Source organism: Grampus griseus (assembly GCF_964374135.1).
Source record: "Grampus griseus genome assembly, chromosome: 18".
Classification (NCBI taxonomy): Eukaryota; Metazoa; Chordata; class Mammalia; order Artiodactyla; family Delphinidae; genus Grampus; species Grampus griseus.
In genome coordinates, this window is record NC_139012.1 from 62,049,167 (window position 1) to 62,062,544 (window position 13,378).

Genomic DNA, 13,378 nt, shown 5'->3' on the forward strand with positions numbered 1-13,378 from the left:
CACCCGATATTGGTACATGGAGACTTTCTACATTCTCCTTATGCCTTCTAGTGAAAAGGGTGACTTGGAAGGGACACCATCAACCTGAAGATTATTCCATTGTTGCATGTACTTTAATCAGTTCCCTATTAATGGGCATTTTGGTTATTTCCAATCTTTCGCTAATACAAGTAATTCTGTTGTGACTAAATTGATACAAATGCCAGTTTATATTTTATGCCTGTGTGTCCTTAGAACAGATTCCTATGTCTGGGTCAAAAGACACACGCATATGTGATTCTGCCAGATACTACTTAATTCCCTCCTGGGCTTTGTGCTTTTGTATCCCCACCAGAAATGCATCAAAGTGCCTGTTTCCCCACAGTCCATAGAATATTTTATATAACTACAGATTTTGGTGAGAAAGGCTTTAGTGTAGTTGTGGTTTTTAGAATAGGTTTCATTTGTATTTCTCTTTGTATGACTGAAGTTGAACATCTTTTATATGTTTTGTCATCTGCATTTTTTTCCATGAAATCTATTTTCATATCTTTGGCCTGTTTTTCTACCAGGTTGATGGTAATTTGCCTTGATTTTTGGAGGTTATTTTCATTAAGGAAATGAGCTCTTTGTGCTGTATATTCAAATATTTCTTCCCAGTTTGTCACTTGTCATTTGACTTTGTTCATGGCATTTTTCACCACGTAAATATTTTTTTAATATAGTGGAATTTATCATAGTTTTAATTTTCTTCTGAGATTGAGTCATAGTTATAAAATCCTTGGCTTACAATTTCATAGACTTTAAATTTGTTCCATGCCTATTTTGCTTTGTATGTTGCCATTGAGAAGTTTGTTGCTAAACTCTTCTTTCTGCCTGGAAGCCCAGAGGTACTTTTCATTATCTTCAAAGTCCAATAGTTTTATTAGGACATGACTTAGTGTTGACTACTTGGGATCAATTTTCCCAGTACACAAGGAGCATTTTCAATACATAGATTTAAATCTTCTGTTACTTCCAGAATGTTTTCATGGATTTAAGTTTAAATATTGCCTCAGCTACTGTTTTTTTCTTCTTAGGAACTCTAATTTTACATATAATCTATATAAATCATTTTCTGACTTTTTACCTTTCTTCATTTAATTTTCATTCTTTTGGCTGTCTTCATATTTTTTCTCAATGCCCCTTATATTCTTTCCATTAGGTATCTTGGACTTCAGCTTCATTTTAAAAGATGATTATTTTTTGTCTTCATTTTGTTTCCTGAGTTCAGAAAATTCACCTTCCATTTCTTCCCTTCTTTTTTTGTCTTGGGGTTCTGAATTTGAAACTTTATCTCTGCAAATGCTTGTTTAAGGGTATTTCAGTTAGGAGTATTTAATTCAGGTAGTTTTCTTTAGCTCTTTAGTTGAGTAAGCTTTGGGGGAGACTTTCCATCAGCTGAAATATTTTGATTCTCATTTTATTTTTTCTACTTATAGTAACCTTATATGGGTGTTGCCTGCCATTTTCTGTTCATTTTGAAGGGTTTCAATTTTCTTAAACTAATTAACAACGGTACATAGACAGGAGTGAGGGATTTGGAAGAAATACTGGATTTTTTTAGTTCAACAGCACCTTCTGTTGGTTTAATAAAGTACAGACTTTTAAAAATCAGTGACTCCTTTTTGGGTGAAAAAGGGTTCATCTATCTTCTACTCTGTTTCACCAAGATCCTTAATTTCTACTACCTCTTCATTCTCTTTACCACCGAGCCTCCAGGTAAATGGTGACCCTTCCAAGTCATTCTGTTGCCAGAAGCAATACCTTTCTGAGATGGCCTCTTTGATCCTGTGTACTTTCAAGTCCCTTTTGTCTAAGGAGTCTTAAACCTTAGTATTTCCCTCCTTAGGGTGGGGTTTTCTCTTTTTGGAGTTATTTTACTTGCATTCTACTGACGCCAGTTCCTGCTTCCTTTTTCTCTGTTCTGAAGTCTCAACCTCACTTGTCACCTCAGCATGGGGTCCAGAGCTGAGTCTGCTCATTTCAGTTTATCTGCCTACATAACCATAATTTGAAATTACATTAGTTAGGCAAGGGTGGTGGTGATATACTTTGCTCTCCTTACAGATCTGTATGGTTTTTTTAAAAATAAATTTATTTATTTATTTATTTTTGGCTGCATTGGGTCTTCGTTGCTGCGTGCGCTTTCTCTAGTTGCAGCAAGTGGGGGCTACTCTTCGTTGCGGTGTGTGGGCTTCTCACTGCGGTGGCTTCTCTTGTTGTAGAGCACGGGCTCTAGGCGTAAGGGCTTCAGTAGTTGTGGCTCACAGGCTCTAGGGTGCAGGCTCAGTAGTTGTGGCACATGGTCTTAGTTGCTCCTCGGCATGTGGGATCTTCCTGGACCAGGGCTCGAACCCGTGTCCCCAGCATTGGCAGGTGGATTCTTAACCACTGCACCAGCGGGGAAGCCCTGTATGGTTTTTTAAAAGGATGTATGGAGAGATTTGGATTTAGACAGTTGCCACCATCCTACAGAAAACTTGACCCAGGTTTAATTTTAAAATTTTTAAATTATTTTCTAGTCTTATTACATGTGGTCAAAATTTTGACTTTTTATATTTTGGAACTGATATATTCTTTGTGGTCTAATACATAATAGATTTTTATAACTGTCCTATGTGCATTTGAGAAGACATATTCTCTATTAATGGATTCAGACTTTGATACAAATCTGTAAGATCTACCTTACTGATTATGTATAATAATGACTAATTTTCTTGGTCCACTTAACCTGACATTTTGAGAGAGGTGTGTTAAAGTCGTCTATTATTAGCAGGTTTCTATTCCTTTTTACATCTAGTAGTTTTTACTTTATGAAAACTATTGATGTGTCATTTGGTAAATAGATATTTTAAAAAATCTTCATTGTAAATATAACCGTTAGCTTTATATGGGCTATTTTATAGTATCCTTCATCTTAATGCTTTTTGAACTAAACTCTGCTTGTCTGATACCAAGATGATGAACCTTGCTTTTTTTAAAATTTGCATTTTTCTGATATGTTTTCACTCTTCCCTCTATTATTGTTATTTTAAAATTATCCTTCATTTCTTATGAACTCCTTTTATTATTCATACTTTTTACAACTGTATCTTTTGCATACAGCGATCATTAAGTTGAGCCCATATACATTTATTAATACACCTGACATATTTAGTGTTGTGATAATGATTCATGTTCTATTCATTTTGTGTGTGTGTACAGATAAGTACGTATAGAAAATAAATACATATAGAAAATGTGTGCATATCATTACATAGTTCTCTTTGCTCTTTTTAGGGTAGGTATTTCTTTTAGTATTTAGGAAAGTTTTTGTTATTGGGGTTAACTCTATAGTAATATCTTTATACAATACTCTTCATTCCCCTCCCCTCTTTTTAAGATACTGTTATTTAGGAAAGTTTTTGTTATTGGGGTTAACTCTATAGTAATATCTTTATACAATACTCTTCATTCCCCTCCCCTCTTTTTAAGATACTGTTCCCTGCAATTAGCAGTAACAAAATTAGTAACTTCCTCTTCTCCCCCACCATCTAGTTTTGATCACGGGTATTACTTTTATTAGCGTTTTATCTTACATATCTAAGTATACATACTTATTTATAGTATTTTATGTCCATCAGTCAGCTTCAAGTGCTATCCTTTTCCTTACAGCTAATTCCTATGAGGCAAACAACCACTTAATTCTACTTTTCACTTATACTCCTCTTCCCCCCTCCCTTTTTCTGTGGGCTATGCTATTTCTACATCATCAGATTATACAACATTTACATACCATTCTACCACAATTATTCCCATCTTACAATCTTAGTGCTACACGAGATATACTCAGTGCTTACCACCTGACCTCATGTCAAAGATTCTCCAGTCATTTCCTGGTTGTCTGAAATTTGTTCTCTAGTATATTCTTCAAGAAAAATTCATAGGAACAATATTCTTTGAGTTGTTTCATGTTCATATATGCTTGTTAATGGCCTGAATTCTTGAAGTATAATTTGGTGAGATATGGAATATTTATTTCCTTGAATATTTAAAAAATGTTGCTTTGTTATTATCTGGCATGAAATGTTGCTGCTAAAAAAATCTAATCCAGGGCTTCCCTGGTGGCGCAGTGGTTAAGAATCTGCCTGCCAATGCAGGGGACACAGCTTTGAGCCCGGGTCCAGGAAGATCCCACATGCCGCGGAGCAACTAAGCCCGTAAGCCACAACTACTGAGTCCATGTGCTGCGTCTACTGAAGCCTGTGCACTTAGAGCCTCTGCTCCGCAACAAGAGAAGCCACCACAATGAGAAGCCCGCACACCGCAACGAAGAGTAGCCCCCGTTCACTGCAACTAGAGAAAGCCTGCGCACAGCAATGAAGACCCAACACAGCCAAAAATAATAAATAAATAAAAATAAATAAATTTTTATATTAAAAAAATCTAATCCAGTCTAATTTTCTTTCCAGGTTTACTTGGTCTTTTTTCCATGGGTGCAGAAAGATTTTTTTTCTTTATTTTTAAAATCCAACAGTTCTACAAGAATCCTTCTGTGTTAACTGACTGGTCTGGGTTGAATTCCCCAGATGCACAGTGTGTCTTTCAATGTATATAGACTTAAACCTTCTTTAAAGTTTTCCTGAATTATAGTTCTAATAGTTGTTCTGTTCCACTGCATTGGTTTACAATTTTTTTATCATGGTAAAATAAACAACATAAACAACAATAATAAACAACAAAATAAACAATATAAAACGTACCATTTTTAAGTATACAATCCAGTGGCATTAAGTATATTCACAATATACTTGTTAATGTTACATAATCATCACCTCTATGCTTTGGTTTAACAAAGCCAAATACATTCCTAATACACTTATTTTGGCTCTCTTTGTCTTGTCACTTTCTTTTCTTTAAAAAAATATTTATTTATTTATTTGGCTGCGCCAGCTCTTAGGCACAGCACATTGGATCTTCGTGGGATCTTTGTTGTGCCATGCGGGATCTTTAGTTGAGGCATGCAAGATCTAGCTCCCTGACCAGGGATCGAACCCAGGCCCTCTGCATTGGGAGTGTGGAGTCTTAACCACTGGACCACCAGGGAAGTCCCTGTCTTGTCACTTTCTTTTGGCCCCTTTTAAAAAAACTTTATCTGTTTGATTTTCTTCAATTTTCTCTTATCTACTCTTTATTTCTCTTATTGTGCTTTCTATGATGTATATTCACTCTTGTGTTCTTTCTAATTTAATCATCATTAGAAATATCCTTTTTTCTAATTCTTTCTGGAGTTCTGCCAGCTCTCATTTCACATCCTTCTATATAGCTTATTCACCTCATCTCTGAGCTCCTTTTATTTCTGATTTGTGTGGTTCCTTCAAAGGTTTCATCTTTCCCTTAATTTCTCTTTGCTTTATTTTGAAATATTTAATTACCATTTTCATCTGCTCTTTGGCCACTTTTTTTCTGGTGTGTTTTGATTATATGATGCAATGCTCCATGGCTCATTTGGTTTTTTTTCTTATGATAACTTAGTATGTAATTATCTCATAGTCCCTTTTCCAATATACTTATATGTTATCCTAGACTAAGAGGTTCGTTCCTGTGTCACATTGTACGGACATACTTCGGTTTTTAAAAATCCATTCCCCAGTTGAGATATCTGGGTTGTTTCCAGTTTTTGGTGATTACAAATACAACTGCTATAAATATTTGCAGAGGGGAGACTACAGGTTTTCATTTCACTTTTCATAAGAAAAGCATACAGCAGTTGTGGGGGAAATGCAAATTAAAATCATAATAAGATGTCACTTCATATCTCATTATAATGGTTAAAATAAAAAAAAAAACTGATAATTCCAAATGCTGGCAAGAGAGAGAAGCTAATGGAGCTCTCATATCTTGCTGGAAAATTTCAATCTAGGAGTGGGATTGCTAGGTCATATAATAAAGGTATGTTGGATTTTATAAGAAACTGTCAGTCTTCCAAATGGCTATAGTATTTGCATTCCCACTGGCAAGATTTGAGTCCTGTTGCTTTGTATCCTTGCCATCACTTTGTTCTCTTCTTTTTCTTTTTGTTTTGTTTTTTGCCATTCTAAGAGGTTGTATAGTGGAATCTCACTGCATTTCCTCAATTACTATTCTATACTTTTCTCATGTAACAAAAATAATGATCATTTTTCTATGTCATTAAATAGCCTGTATCACTAAATACCCTTTGAAAACAATCCTTTTAAAAGGTTGAAATATAGCCTATTGTGATGGGTGTGCCGTAATTTATAAAACCATTCTTCCACCATTAGGTAATTTTTATTTCCAATTTTTCACAAGTACAAAATTACATTGTGATCAAAAAGTTTTGACTCCATCTCCATTTTCACAGAAGCTTCCTAGAAAGGGTCAAAGAGTATACATATTTATGTCTCTGATGCATTCCAACAAATTGCTTTAAGTATTTATTTCTTTAATTACAAGTTAAATACTTTTCATGGAAGCCGTTTGTACTTGTACTTTTGTCACCATGAGTCCATGTCCTTTGCTCATTTTCTGTCGGGTACTGATGTTTTTATATGTTGATTTGTAAGAAATGAATACACTCGCCAAAAGTATAGACCACACTTCACATGTAAAGCAATATAGGCCTACCTTTGACCTCCCCACTCAATTCTTTATTCTATTTGAAAAATGAAATATACTTCAAATGAACAAACATTTATCGAATATTAACTACATACAAACGTGTTCATCAGACTCAGGAAGTAGTCTTGCCTTCCAGGGAGTTATTTTGTTTCTCACAAGCTTGTAAGAAGCAAGTACCATTGTATAAAATGCACAATTTGAATACAGCATGATTAGAAGAGATTGTGATTGAATGAAACCTATTTATACTTTAAGAGGAAGTTGAGCTAGGCATTGATTACTTTCAAAAGAAAGTAATTTTGGACAATGTAAATCATTTTTACACACAGAGAAAAGGAAAGTACCAGTCCCTAGGTCTGCAAGTGATAGGCCATGAGCACAATATTTGAGGGTCACAGCAACCCACCTTACTTCTCCCAAATGTAACTGAAGGAACCTAACAGAATCATCAAAAGTTCATGAAATCATAACAGAAATGATGAAATTGTTACTTTATTTTGTAAAGATATTAAAAATAACTTTCTAAAACCCAAGGTTGAAAATAAAATCCTACTCCTACTACCACTTGCAAATATTCTGCCCACTCCCCGCCCCCATATATTTTAGCCTTTAAGTTAAAAGCCTGTGGCATATAATGGCAGGAAGTGAAGCAGCCATCTTGGTCCACAAGATGGAGCTGTATGAGGATAGCAGAGCAACAGGTTAGAAAGAGCTTGGGCCCCTGACAACTTTTTCTAGCAAAGCTACCTGGTCAGCTCATACTTTTACACAGGAAAGAAATAAACTTTTTATTTTATTAAAAAAATATTATTTTAGACCACAATTATTTTTCAGTTTCTCCATTACAGAAGCCAAACCTGTATCTTAACTAATACAAATTTCAAGTTAAGGAGTATGGGCTTTGTCAATCATACAATGGCATATAAAATGTTGTTAAGAAAAAGAAAAGGAAGGCCTAAATTAGGGCAGTGGCAGTGAGAGCAGAAAATGAAGAAAGCCATTTTGGAGGCTAAAGCTACAGATTATACAATTGGGCAAAAGGAGAGGTAAGAATTTGAAGTTTTACATCTGAGCCACTCAGAAGATGCTTATCCCATTAATCAAGATAGGAAACATGAAAGAGGAAGAGTAGTATATAAATTGAGTAGATCGAATTGTCCAAAAGGCTGTGAGAAATGTGTGTTAAGTGCTTAAGAGAGCAGAACTTGACTTTAGAATTAGGGCTCATTTGCACAAAAATGATGGTTTAAACAGCAGGAACAAATGAGATTTCAAAGGGAGAAGTCACAGTAAAGGCAAAACTTTAGTGTTTCAGTTCCCCTATCCTTTAAAAAAAACAAAATAGGGCTTCCCTGGTGGCGCAGTGGTTGAGAGTCTGCCTGCCAATGCAGGGGACACATGTTCGTGCCCCGGTCAGGGAAGATCCCACATGCCGCGGAGCAGCTGGGCCCATGGCTAAGCCTGCGCGACCGGAGCCTGTGCTCCACAACGGGAGAGGCCACAACAGTGAGAGGCCCGCGTACTGCAAAAAAAAATAAAAATATATATATATAATAATTTAAAGTTTACTCCTTTAAGTGAAATATGAATGTCCCATGTGTTTACCTCACAATCATTTTCAGTAGTTAATGGACATTCTCATGATTCAGGCATCCAATCAATTTCATTGATTAGCTGAACACCACAAACTGCAGTAGTCATTTTGATCTTTATATAGGTTTTTTTTGTTTTTCTTTTTTTTTTAAATTGAAGTATAGGGACTTCCCTGGTGGTCCAGTGGTAAAGAATCCATCTTACAATGCAGGGGATGCAGGTTCAATCACTGGTCAGGGAACTAAGATCCCACAGGCTGTGGGGCAACTAAGCCCACGTGCTGCAAACTACAGAGACCACATGCCCTGGAGCCTGCGTGCTACAACTAGAAAGAAGCCTGCACACTGCAAGGAAAGATCCCGCATACCTCAAAGAAGATCCCGTGTGCCGCAACTAAGACCCAATGCAGCCAAAAATAAATTAAATAAATAAATAATAAATCTTCTTAAAAAATAAAAATGAAGTATAGTTGATTTACAATGTTGGGTTAATTTCTACAGTACCACAAAGTGATTCAGTTATACATATATACATTTATTATATTCTTTTCCATTACAGTTTATCTCAGGATATTGACTATAGTTCCCTGTGCTATGCAGTAGGATGATCTTTATATAGTTTTAAGTCATTTTTTATTTTTAGTCACATCATTTAATTTATTCCCATAATGGACTTTATTGGTTGAATACCAGAAAAATAATGGTGAAACACACCAAATTAAGGAGGAATATAGAAATATTTCTGAAAATCTCAAAATGTTCCCCCAAAGTGACATTTGTATGGTCAAAATTATTTACGAGGCCCAGCAAGGTATTTCTGGTACTTCAAAAATAAATTTAAAAAGAGGAATGATTATTATATGCAATTTAGTACGAGGGGAAAACCTATCACATTTTAATTTTTTTTTTAAATAAAGAGGTGCTTGTATTGTTACTTATATGTGGAATCTAAAAAATAAAACAAAGGAACAAATATAACAAAGCAGAAACAGACTCAAAGATACAAAGAACAAACTAGTGGCTACCAAAGGGGAGGGGCGTAGGGGAAGGGGCAAAGTAGGTGAAGGGGATTAAGAGGTACAAGCTACTAGGTATAAAATTAAAAAGTTACAAGAATGTAATATACAGCACAGGGAATATGCAACTGAGTCCCCCTAAAACTGAGTTCCTCTGCTGAGTTTATTATTAACCTCTCTATCCAAAACTTTATTCCATTTCTTGTCCCACACCTGTTCCTCTCAAGATAGAAGAATATCAAACTAAAGGGGGTACTGAAATCAAACAGGTCTTGGGGGGGGGTCCTCCTGTGTACAAAAGCCCCTCCATTTCCCCCATTTTTTGTTTGTAAAAAATGTCTCTAGTCTTCCAGGCTTTCCCTGAGTTCCAAAGAGCAGGCACAGGCAGTTACTAATTAGGGAAATGAGAGAATGCAGAAACAAAGGAAAAGCAGTTAAACAAGAAAAATAATGGCAGTAATTCGGCAATAAAGCAGAATCCTAGTTCCTCCTCAAGGGATATACATAACAATCTGACAGATATCTTTGTCAGGAACTAAGGCCCCCCACTCACCCAGGTGGAGGACAGTGACTACATTCTCAAGCACTAGACCCCAGACTGGTTGGAACCAGAAGATTGATGATTGAGATTCCTGAAATGTCATCCTGCTACCTCACCACCAAGCAATCAGAAGAAAGTCATGAATCTTGCAGCTCTCACCCACAAATGTTGCTTTTAAAACTGATCCCCTGAAAACCATCCAGGAGTTTGGGTCTTTTGAGCATGAGCTGCCCATACTCCTTCCTGGGCCCTACAATAAATGGTGTACTTTCCTTCACCATACCCAGTGTCAATAAATAGGCTTTGCTGCATGGCAGGTGACCAGACTCAAGTTTGGTTCAATAACAAATACAGTCAATATTTTATAATAACTTCGTATGATGTGTAATCTATAAAAATATTGAATTACTGTGGTTTACACCTGAAAATAATATAATAAGTCAACTATACTTTAATAATAATAAAAAAGAAGTGCTTATAATCACTCTAAAACCTTCACTCATAAAATCTTTTGAATTTTTTAAGTACCAAACACAAGAATTCCAAACAGGTTCTGAGAGCAGTTTTTATTGACTTTTTTATGCTCTATTAGATAAAGAGATTCTAATAAACATTCTGTCACAAAACATATTCATTTAAAAGGTATCATCAAATTTTTTCTTTTATAATTAAACGGTGCGTCACTTGATAATGGGGAAAAAATCTAAATTTGTATATATGAGATTGCAAAAAAAAATAATCTCTAACATATCAATCTAAGTTAAATGACTTTTACTTAGTTACTTAACATTGTTCATGCAAAAGTGATATTTTAAAAAATTTCTACAGATCTTCAGGTTATATATTATGAAATCTAGAGAACTGTATTCTTCAAAGAAAAATCTGAAGACAGTTACCTAATTTGTTATTTTAAAATTACATACAGAACATATTTACGCAATATAGTAAACGTAGTATTTTGACTTTAAGTTGTGTTAAAAAGAAAATAGATTGGGATTGATATATATACACTAAATGTATAAAATGGATAATAAGAACCTGCTGTATAAAAAAATAAAATAAAACAAAAAAAAGAAAATAGAAAAGCAATAAATTTTCTTCAGCAGAAGAGATCGAAGGCACTAATGTTTGGTATCATTTACTGAGATTGTACGCTTTCAAGAAAAAATGCAACTACAGCATTATTACTTGAGGGTTCATTTTCATTATCTAAATTTCCTTATAGTAGGATCTCATAAACAGACCTCACAAAAGATTTATGAACCTGTCCTCATTATTACTCACATGTATAAAGTGGAAGCAAAAAATAAATTTAGTTCAAACAAATTGAAGGTCAAGTTTTCCAGAAAGCAGGTTAAAAAATTATGTTTCAGTTAGGCTAAAAAAATGTATATATCCATACCTCCCAATTACTGTATGTTTTAAATGTATTCAATCAACAATTACACTTTTGAATGTATGCCAGTAACTATGATATGTGAACGCTATCCAAAAGTTTTTGCAAACATTTACTGAGCAGCTCCTTTGTGTTATCGCTGTTTGTTAGCCACCAATCGCTTACTTTTTTTTTTGGCTGCACTGCACAGCTTGCGGGATCTTAGTTCCCCAAACAGGGACTGAACCCGTGCCCCCTGCAGTGGAAGCACAGAGTCCTAACCACTGGACCGCCAGGGAATTCTCACCAACTTTACTTTGATAGCCTATACAGTCCTCCCTGGAAATCCGCCCAGGGTTGGTTCCAAAACTCTCCGCAGACACCAACATTCCTTATGTACATAGTACCTAGCCATCAACTCACCACTAAATTACTGATACTGAACTCTTGCAATTTAAGTTTTTAAGGCTCATGAATAAAAAGTAAAATTGTAAAAGAAAATTAATTTTCAATTATTATTTTACTGCTGTTCTCTTTGGTACTCCTGCCATGGTACTTTTGAGTTGGGTTACCAGTTAACCTTGGATAAATGAAAACTAAACTCAAGGCAATAAGTGTCTTTGCTTTCTTCTCATGAGTGTCAAAACTGCTGAAGTTAATCACAAAATATTAACCTTTTAGCTAGGTTTTCAGATCCGATAAAATTTCCCCTCAAATGAATGACCATGCGTGCATTCTACTTCGATTTTTTAAAATAATAAGGAGGAAAAGGAGGTAATTCCTGTCTCCCTCCTCCCATCCCCAAAGAGCTGAGAAGTTAAGATGCTTTTTCTTACAAAAACCTCTCCCTACCCATGACGAAGCAACCAAGGATGCCAAGGCAAACCCGGAGATTCCTAAATCTTTAGCAGATTGTAACAAGGAAAACCAAAATTTGACAAAATTCTTCCTTCATTTCCACTGTTTCTGCAAAGATCAACTACTTTCTTGCTTTTAAAAAAAGACCACTGCAGGAATGCTGGCTGTACACTTAATGAATAAAACTGCCCTAACGCAGAACCTGACGCTCACTACTACCAAAAGAGGGCCTTAGTCAGAGGTTAACTACCGAGTAGGGCAAACACTTTAGCAGTCACTCCCTTGCAAACGACAGAAAATGAAGACGTCTCTTTCGAATCTGAGGACAGTCGTGAGGTATCTCCCCCTGTCCCCTTCCATTACCAGCCTTGTTCCTTTCTGAATCAGGCAGTCCATCAGCCAACCTCCTTTGTCAGTAAAGAGGGCTGATGGTCAGAATCTTTTCGAGACAAAGATTATTGGAATAGTTCCCTGGAACCCAAGGTATCACTGTTAAGGCATCAGAGTCCTCGCCAAGCCCCGACAATAACAAACCAACCAAAGCCTGCGCTCCCCATCACCGCCACCATTTATCGCTCTTCCTAGCCAGGGCTGAGACTCAGACCAGGAAAACCTTTCCCTTTCAGGGAAGTAAGAAGGCGCCAGGTCTGTTTCCTCAGGCCCTTCCTCTCCTCCACTGCTCCCTCAGAACACCTCTACATCTTGAGCTGCTAAGTACGCTTTCAACCGCCAAGCAGCCCCGTCCCAGACACACCCAAGATGGCTCCAACCACCTACCAGAGGAAACAGCTGAGCCACCACTCCAGCGATGCCGTCCTCTCGACTGCAGATATCCCCATTGGTCCAGCCAGAGAGCGCGAGACAACCCGAGAGTTCTGACAGCCAATCGGGAGACGGCGCGCTCCGGCGCTCCCGCGTTGCCGACGGTACGCGCGCGGAAGTTCTGAGGCGTGGACCCAGTGGGTGTGCAGCCAATGGGCTCCGGGCCAGGTGGTGGGAACCTTCAGTGTCCGACTCCTCCCATTTTGGGTTCGCGTTAGGCCTGGCCGTTAGGGTTTGGGCGGTCCTCCGTCCCTGCTGAAGCGAGGCGGGACTGTTTTTGTTGAGGTGAGGTCTAGTAAATGGTGAAGTACTTCCCGGCCAGAGGGTACCTGGGTCCGTGGGGTCTCGGTGGCGTGCAGTGGGAGAGGAGTCCGACCCGCGGGGGAACCCAGCCTCGCCAACGGAGCGGGAGGCGTGGAAACCGCAGTCGAGCCGGTGTAACCGAGGCACGGTCGTGGTTGGCCCTCCCGACGGCTCTTTCGGCCCAGCACCCGGGAACGCGGCGGAGCTCTCGGCCGCGTGGATCCCAGCC

At 37.3% G+C, this 13,378-nt stretch overlaps 1 protein-coding gene across 2 annotated transcripts in view; it reads right to left on the minus strand.

Moving 5' to 3' along the window:
* CAB39L (calcium binding protein 39 like) overlaps window positions 1-12,843 on the minus strand; it is a 98,438-nt gene extending 85,595 nt beyond the window's left edge. The window contains exon 1 of one of the 2 annotated variants that reach the window (XM_082675732.1): window positions 12,802-12,843. The gene's annotated coding sequence lies outside the window, so the exon portion shown is untranslated. The remainder of the gene's footprint in view (window positions 1-12,801) is intronic. The other variant, XM_082675733.1, reaches the window with a different exon arrangement.
* Window positions 12,844-13,378: the final 535 nt, after the last annotated feature.